At 40.1% G+C, this 8800-nt stretch overlaps 1 long non-coding RNA gene across 1 annotated transcript in view; it reads right to left on the reverse strand.

Moving 5' to 3' along the window:
- Positions 1-900: 900 nt before the first annotated feature.
- The window catches only part of LOC107678062 (uncharacterized), a 14699-nt gene continuing 6799 nt past the window's right edge, over positions 901-8800 (reverse strand). The window contains exon 3 of the long non-coding RNA XR_001632909.1: positions 901-911. This is a non-coding gene — a long non-coding RNA (uncharacterized LOC107678062). The remainder of the gene's footprint in view (positions 912-8800) is intronic.

Raw genomic sequence — 8800 nt, forward strand, 5'->3', positions numbered from 1 at the left:
ACCCCTTATTAGTTCCTGTCTGTCTGAGCATTGGTGTCGGTTATTGTGAATGTTACCCCGAGTGTGTGTGTTTCACCTACCTGTACCTGCCTTGTTGTGTCTACATTAAAAGTGAGTAGTGGAATTCTTGTTGTCCTCGTCGTCCTGCCTGCTTCCACACATCCGTTTCCGTGACATGTATCTTACTAACCACAAACAAATTCCTTTCAATTTGATTCTGTGGAATTCGGGATTCAATTTTGCAACGATTTGTACAAATACAGACATATTTGCGATTAAAAATGTTCTGTTCTGCAGTAATATATCATAAATTGCTCATGCAAAAAGGAATCCAAGCATATGTGGATCAGGTGACACGCGTGCATTAATTGACATCTAGTTCGAGTCGATCTTGTTCGGTTCATTTGGATTTTGAGACTTCATTTTCGCAGTTTACAGCATTTCATGTCCCCCACACACACAACTACCAACGAACAAGGCCCAGTGCAATTCATTAACGTGTACACGATTTGAAAAATTAGCAAATGTGCATCACTACACTGAAACAAATGCTTTTCAAATGCGGTGTCTGCAGAATTAAGAATTACATTAATGTGCAGCATTTTTGTTAAAATCGAGACATATTTGTGAATACAAATGTTATAGTTGGTATTAAAGTATCATAATTTGTGCATGTAGTGATTAAAATGTGCATTTGTGGATCAGGCGACGCGCATGCATTCATTCACGTCTCTCCTGAGTCGATTCTATGATTCATTTGAATTTTGAGACTTTCGTTCCGCCCTTTTAGCCTTGCCCAATCCACACACGCAGCTGAGCCAAAGAAAATCAGCGACCACTAGATGGCACTAGCCCCAGTCACATGTGCGCATTCCATTGTGTACAGTTTTATGAACGTTACATTGTGTTTTCTTTGTTTCTTTTTGGTTTGGCTATTCTCCTCTGCCCGTAGAAATACAATAAAGATGTTTTATTGAACTTGTTCTAACTGACACAGTATATAGCTTATATTCATTTTGCCAAACAAGAACTTCGTGACGGTACCTTGTTTTTTTCTTTCTTTCTGTAATTCAACGGCACGTTGTCAGTTATTCCTTCCTTGTAGGCTATTATTATTATTATTATTATTTCTTTTTGGTTTGGCTATTCTCCTCTGCCCGTAGAAATACAATAAAGTTGGAATGAATTTAGGTAAAGGGGTGCAGAGCCAGTGGGGGTTTTGTAGGCAAATTCCAATGCCTTGAATTTTATGCGAGCAGCTATTGGTAGCCAGTGCAAATTTATAAACATATGAAGAGTTTGGTTCCAAAACGCTATACATCCATTTTGATTAATTTGAGTAAAAATGTGTTTTCTTTACCAAGAAAGTGGCCAGATGAAAACTACTATTTTCTGTTTCAAACTTTCACATACCATCTTTAGGTTATAATAACATAAAAAATTCAAATCCAGATTTTGATTTTCAAAGATTTATTATAAAATGTGATTATTTTTTCCCAAAATGCAATAAATCCATGACACTTTTTTTCTTCAAAATGCAATAAATCCATTGAATCAATATAAAAGTTATTTTTTATATTGAAACTGTTGAACTGGACGAAAAATACATTCAATCAGTCATCGCTCCCAAAAATAATTAATTGGGTCATCTTGTTAATGCTATAAGTTAATTACAACAATAAAATAAAATTTCATCATGAACATACATGAACAACAATATCACATTAAACCACAGAAATTCCAAAATGACATTTCCCTTACATTCAACTTCCAAAAGTGCATTCATCTTTGCCATGTTACATTCATTTAGTTGACTAGTGCTATACGCTGTATTAACAAAAACATTATTGGCATAAATAAAAACACTTACACTGAAAAAGCTACGCAATATCGCGTTAATAATCGAATGCGACTCATCTGCGATTATGAACGCGATATAGCAGTGATCTATGGCTCTGTATATTAAATGCCGCTCCATCTGAAAGCACGTGATGGAGATTTACTATTCACAGAACCGGCTTTACTGACGAGATGCGCATGACAATCACAATCACATGCGATTTATCGTGCAGCCCTAAGTTTGTTTGTTGATCACAAAGTACAAAATAGATGAGGAAAACTAGGAAGCCGGGTGTATTCAAAGCGCCGCCATTACTGTCTAGAGCACATGGAATGGTGCGCTGTGATTGGTTGTTACTGTCTACAATGTGTGGAATGGTGCGCTGTGATTGGTTGAGCGGATATATCGCATTCTGCAGAAAAGGGAGACTGTCCTTTGTCGCGGTTTGGAAAAAAAGGGAGAAAACGACAGAATAACTCGGCGGATATCGCATTTTGCATAAAATTAAAAATGGACTTTTCAATACCGACCAGATACAATACTGATTTTGGCGGAAACTAAATTTTTGTAAAAATGGCTTAAAAAAATAGTTTATCGTGTTTTGGAACCAAACTCTTCAAATAGTCAATCAGCACTACAGTCCTAAATACTGTCAGAAAACCTGAATTAGTGCATAGTGATTCTGCAATCTTTACAATCTCAGAGCATTTCAGTACCTTTCTTTTGAAGGTTCTTAGCCGTTAGCTTCTTAGCTAGCTTCATAAATTGACTGTCCTCCTCTTCAATCTTTTCCACATCATCTGCATCCTCTCCCTTTTTGGCCTGAGCTTCAGTCTACAGAACAGGATCCAAGTCAGACACATGCACACAAGCATGAACACTATAATAATACATTTAGGCTGTTACTAAACAAATGAAATCAGTATTAATCAAATTAATCTTTGCAGAAATTGCATATGAAGTGCCATTTAGATGTATTTACACGTTAATGCAGCTTAGAGGGATATGGAATGCTTTAACCTGCAGTTACAAATGCATAAATAATGTTTTGATATTTAAAACATGAAATGTTGAATACTGATATTTGAAATTATTTAAAAAATGAAAAGATACTTTAAATGTGAAAGCAAGTCACTGTTAATAAGTGAGTCATTGCGATTGAACCAAATAATTTAAACGGTTGATTCATTCAGGAACAAAACAGTGTCATGTTGCTCAGAGAACAAAACAGTAGGCTACTGTGGCTGTGTTTGGAATGTTTTTTTTTGTTGTTGTTGTTGGCGAAATAGCGCAGAAATAGCGCAAAAACAGACAATATGGTGTCTAGAACGTAAGTTTCTTGATATTAACTTATTGTTTATTGAACTGTTGTATAAAATCAATATCACATTTGTAACCATGCTGATTTTTTTAAAGAAAAAACGGCACTCTTCGTGTGATGATTAACTATATGAATTGATTTAAATATATACATTTTCTGCCCCCTTATCTTGAATTATGTGATCATTCTTAATGCATATTAATAGACTGAATAATGCAGTGAAAGAACACACTCTAAATGCGCACGCGCACTAAACTCTGTGTTGGTCTAACCAGACTTCATCACACCGCATATGTGTGCCTCTGTAGGTGTGTTTTGTTTAGTTTTTGCAATATACTCGATAATGTCATGATGTCTCACGAGTTCAGTATTTGCGCTAAACAAATGCAATAAATCCATTGAATCAATATAAAAGTTATTTTTCATATTGAAACTGTTGAAAATACACAACATAGTAAGTTGATCCACATATGACAGCCTCTGAACTTGGTCAATACTAATCTTATATGCAGGCACTGGACTAAAAATACATTCAATCAGTCACAGCTCCAAAAATAATTTAACAGGTCATCTTGTTAATGCCATAAATTAATTACGACAATAAAATGAAATTTCATCATGAACATACAGTATCTTATAGACACTTCACAAACTATTCATTATAATATATTCATTAGCTCATAATCACAGTCTGTAAAAGGTCATATATTTGGTCTTTGTTTGTTGTGTTGACTTCTAACTATTTGCACATCTTAAATCATGTATTAATAATTTGTTAATGTTTTTGCGGTACCCAATCTAAAGTGCAAACTATTCATCAATTGTAAATTTTTATAAACCTTTACTAATCATTAGTAGCAGTAATTTTGATGGCAAAAAGTGTCCCAAATGATCGGAATTCACCCTATTTTCACATTTGCACAAATCATTTAATCATTTGTTCATGTTTTTGCAGTACCCAATCTAAAGTGGAGACTATTCATCATTTGTAAATGTTTATAAACATTGCAGGAGATGCAAGAGACTTGCATGTCTCCGGGCCGGACCCTCCAGCCGATATGAAGATGGGGTTTTACAGCCCATACTTCATTGTACCCAAGAAAGTTGGTGGGTTATGACCAATCTTGGACCTGCGTGTCTTGAACCGGGCCCTTCACAGGCTACCATTAAAGATGTTGACACAGAAACGCATCTTCGGGTGCATCCGTCCCTGAGATTGGTTTGCAGCCATCGACGAAGGACATGTACTTTCATGTCTCGATCCTTCCGCGCCACAGACCCTTTCTGCGGATGAGCATATAAGTACAAGATCCTGCCCTTCAGTCTGTCCCTGTCCCCCCGTGTCTTCACGAAAGTTGCGGAGGGGGCTCTTGTTTCCCTGAGAGAGCAAGGTATTTGCATCCTCAATCTCGACGACTGGCTCATACTAGCACAGTCTCGGGATCAGTTGTGCGAGCACAGGGACCTTGTGCTCAGGCATCTCAGCCTGTTGGGTCTTCGGGTCAACTGGGAAAAGAGCAAACTTTCTCTTATGCAGAGGATCTCTTTTTTTCAATATGGAGTTGCATTCGGTCAAACAGACAGCACGCCTCACAGAGGAAAGTGCTCAATCGGTGTTGAACTGCTTGAATTCGTTCAAGGGCAGGATGGCGGTCTCACCGAAACAATTTAAGAGGCTCCTGGGGCATATGGCAGCTGCAGCGGCAGTCACTGGCTCCATGGCTGAGTCCCGAGGTGGGCGTGGTTGCGCGGCACTCACCGGGTCCAGGTCACACTGGCCTGCCACCAAACCTTCAGCCCATAGTCAGACCTCGCATTTCCTTGGGCAGGAGTGCCCCTAGAACAGGTCTCCACGCATGCTGAGGTACACACGGATGCCTTCACCACCAGCTGGGGTGCCACGTACACGAGGGTGTGGACGGGCCCCCAACTGCAGTGGCATATCAATTGCCAAGAGTTGTTATCAGTGCGCCTTGCCTTGAACCATCTCAATGGGCGTTTATGAGGCAAGCACATACTGATCCGTACAGACAACACTGCGAAAGTTGCGTACATCAAACGACAAGGTGGTCTTTGCTCCCATCGTATGTCGCAACTTGCCCGCCACCTCCTCCTTTGGAGTCAGAAGCAACTGAAGTCGCTTCATGCTGTTCACATTCTGGGTCTGCTTAACCATGTGGCCGACGAGCTGTCACGAGCTGCACTCCCAGGAGAATGGAGACTCCATCCCCAGATGGTCCAGCTGATTTGGAGACATTTCGGAACACTTGGCACGGATGCACTGGCACACAGCTGGCCTCTGGGCCTATGCAAATATGTGTTTCCCCAGTGAGCCTTCTCGCAGAGGAGCAGGTCTTGCTCTTTGCACCTTACTGGCCCAACCGCACCTGGTTCCTGGAACTGATAATCTTTGTGACTGCCCCTCCCAGGTGGATTTCTCTGAGACGGGACACCCTGTGGCACCTCTGGAAACTCCATGTCTGGTCCCTGGATGGGACACAGAGGTTCTAGGTGACCTATCCAAAGAGGTAGCGGACACCATCATTTCGGCGCGAGCACCATCTATGAGACACGCTTATGACTTGAAGTGGAACCTGTTCATCGAGTGGTGTTCTTCTCACCGAGAGGACCCCCCCAGAGATGCCCGATCAGAGTTGTGCTTTCCTTTCTGCAGCAAGGGTTGGAGCGAAGGCTGTCTCCCTCCAGCCTGAAAGTCTACGTTGCTGCTATTTTCACTCATCATGACCCCTGTGGGCAGGATGATAGGGAAGCACGACCTGGTCATCAGGTTCCTTGGGGGGGCGAGGAGGTTGAACCCTCCTCGACCTCCCTCTGTACCAGGGGTGGGGAACCTTTTTCATATAAAGGGCCATTTACATTTTTGTAACATTCTTTAAGGGCCACACTAAATTACTGAACACATTTATCACTAACCTCTATAATGCGATGGTTGGAACTGTTTCTCTTTGGAAAGGCGTCTGATGTCAGATGGCAGTGATGATGATGCTACTCATAGCTGGTTTTCCAAGTTTGTGTCAGTCAGTCTTGAGCGGAATCGAGTCTTTGCAAGAGTCAGTTTTGAAAATGCCCACAGCAGTAGGTCATTCCAAACAGATGCAAACTTCAGTGCATGTCTCCTCAGAATGGGAAAATCCTCAGAATGTACATACAGTTTATAGAACTCGAGCAGAGGGAGGTTGATGTACTTGGCTTTGAGCTCGTCATTGCTTTGCACCTCAATTATTTAGTGTTGTAGGTTGTCAGGTACATCAAATGGTTCCACATTAAATGGCGTAGCAAATATCTGCAGTTCCTTTTGTTTACTTTTCATGTCCTGAAACCTCTCGCCAAATGCCCGAAGCAGTTTTTCACACTCACCAGCATATTCAGCTGTCATATCAGGCTTTTGTTCTTGCAGAGTAGGAAAATGCACAGTGTTACCCTTTTCCAGTTGCGATTGCCACAGCTTTAATTTCACTTCAGATGATTTCACGTTTGAAAGCAGAGAGCTGAGAAGCTGGTTTGGACTTTGGAGCCTGACGTTCAGCTCTGACAGGTATGTGGTTATGTCCACCATAAAGGCCAAATCACACTTTCCGCGACAGGTTTTCCCTTAATCTCCATGAATTGTTTTACTACTTCCCTCAGATTGTAAAACCGTTTGAGCATATCTGAGAATCTGCATGACTCAGCCATTGCACCTCACAATGGTAAAGCAGATCTCCGTACTCAGACTCAAGATCACTCAGTAACTCTTTGAACTGGCGGCTGTTTAGCCCTCTGCTTTTGATGAAATTTATGGTGGAAACAACAGTTGTCATTACACTGTGGAGCTTCAGGGAATGTGCACACAGACTCTCTTGATGTATGATACAGTGGCATACAACTAAATCACTTGGATCAAGACTGAGACGACTCATTTCTTTTTTGACCAACGTGGTTAATCCCTTTTGCGGGCCAAGCATGGCTGGAGCGCTATCTGTGGCAAGGCCACCCTTACCAAAAAGTAGTATACTTCAAGTTTATTTTAGTAAGTATACTTAAGTAAATTTCAAGTATATTTTTAAGTATACTTTATGTAGTAAGTATACAAATATCAGTGTACTAGTAGTATACTTGTAAGTGTACTATTTCAATACTCCTTGGGACTAAATTGGCCCACTTTTTAGTATAACAGTAACACTGTGGAGCTTCAGGGACTGTGCACACAGACTCTCTTGATGTATGATACAGTGGCATACGATTAAATCACTTGGATCAAGACTGAGACGACTCATTTCTTTTTTGACCAACGTGGTTAATCCCTTTTGCGGGCCAAGCATGGCTGGAGCGCTATCTGTGGCAAGGCCACCCTTACCAAAAAGTAGTATACTTCAAGTTTATTTTAGTAAGTATACTTAAGTAAATTTCAAGTATATTTTTAAGTATACTTTATGTAGTAAGTATACAAATATCAGTGTACTAGTAGTATACTTGTAAGGCACAATTATAGCTAAAATATATTTAGACTTTTTCTAAGTATAAGTCAGGTATACTTAAATGTCATTTTAAGTATATTTCTGAGAAGTACATAAAGCCCATTTCTGAGAAGTACATAGAAAGTAGACTAAAAGTATACTTTCCTATTTTTAGTTTAAAAGAAGTATACTAATAGCACACTTGAATAAACTTCTTTTTCGTAAGGGCACTTAACTTTTCAAATGGTAGTTCAAATTTGTTCATCGCCAAAACAACTTGCTCAAACAAATCATCACCTTTGGTTGTGCCATGCATGGTTTGCAAAGCCAGCAACTCCTCACTCGTATCAAACTCTGCAGTAATCCCACGCACAAAAATGGCTAGTTGGGCCGTATTTGTTATGTCTGCCGTTTCATCGCAGGCCAGAGAGAAAAACTAAAAAAATTTCGCAGTGTCCTTCAGTGTTGTTTCAATGTCTTGTGCCATATCAGTAATTATTTCTGTAACAGTTCTTCGAGATAAACTGATGCTTTGGAACAGTTTTACTTTGTCTGGTGCTAGCAGCTCCGCAGCGGCAACAAGACAGTGTTTCACAAACTCTCCTTCTGAATGCGGCTTCACCTTCTTTGCGATTAACTCACTTATCACAAAACTTGCTTGAATACTGTAACATTGTCTCTGTCGGAATGCGATCTTGTGAAAGCTGCTTTTTGGGCCACCAAATTCCTCTGAAGACTGTTAACTTTATCTAAGCGCATTTGTCTTTGCAACTCATCCAGTTTGGCATGTTTCGAGCTGTCATGACGCTCGAGATTGGACCTTTTCATCACTGCAAGCGCATCCCCACAAACTAGGCAGACTGGCTTGCCTTTCACTTTAACAAAAAATTATTGTTCGTCCATTTTTCTTGAAATATTCGACATTCTGCATCTACTTTTCTTGACAGTCGCCATGATGCATATCAGCAGTGATAACCATATGTAACGTACCCGTTGCGTTTGCGCTGACTGTGAACTGGAAAGGCACACCTGACTCTAATTATGTTATTTATATATATATATATATTTATTTTCTATTATATCTACTATCCAAATATGGCAGTAATAATGTGATTAATTAAAACCACTTAAGCTCGGGGCGTTTTTTGGTATTTTCGCCTAAATTTAACATACTCAAATTCA

This window comes from Sinocyclocheilus anshuiensis, unplaced genomic scaffold (genome assembly GCF_001515605.1).
Source record: "Sinocyclocheilus anshuiensis isolate Anshui unplaced genomic scaffold, SAMN03320099.WGS_v1.1 scaffold1479, whole genome shotgun sequence".
Taxonomy (NCBI): domain Eukaryota; kingdom Metazoa; phylum Chordata; class Actinopteri; order Cypriniformes; family Cyprinidae; genus Sinocyclocheilus; species Sinocyclocheilus anshuiensis.